Source organism: Sinocyclocheilus anshuiensis, unplaced genomic scaffold (assembly GCF_001515605.1).
Source record: "Sinocyclocheilus anshuiensis isolate Anshui unplaced genomic scaffold, SAMN03320099.WGS_v1.1 scaffold2482, whole genome shotgun sequence".
Classification (NCBI taxonomy): domain Eukaryota; kingdom Metazoa; phylum Chordata; class Actinopteri; order Cypriniformes; family Cyprinidae; genus Sinocyclocheilus; species Sinocyclocheilus anshuiensis.
In genome coordinates this window covers 59,893-60,204 of record NW_015555925.1, presented here as the reverse complement: position 1 = coordinate 60,204, position 312 = coordinate 59,893, and positions in this window count along the sequence as shown.

Below are 312 nucleotides of genomic sequence, written 5' to 3'. Positions count from 1 at the left end.
CTGTTTTTCTTTTTCTCCTTGTAGCTGGAAATCAGCTCACAGACAATTTGCGGGCTATATATATATTTTTTATAATTCCAGTCTTGCTCGAAAACTCTGGTCTGACGCACGCTGGTTCTCGCGTTATTTCCTTATCACTTCTCGCGTGTGTTTTGTTGTGAAATGTAGTTTGCGGACCAGACAGAGCTGTCGGCGATTCTTCCTATTGTGAAGTCATGCAGTGTGAAACCCCCTGTCACCGATCCATCGTGCAATGTGAACACAGCAGCAACTGAATGCTACCCCAGATAGTCACGCAGTGTGAAAACAACG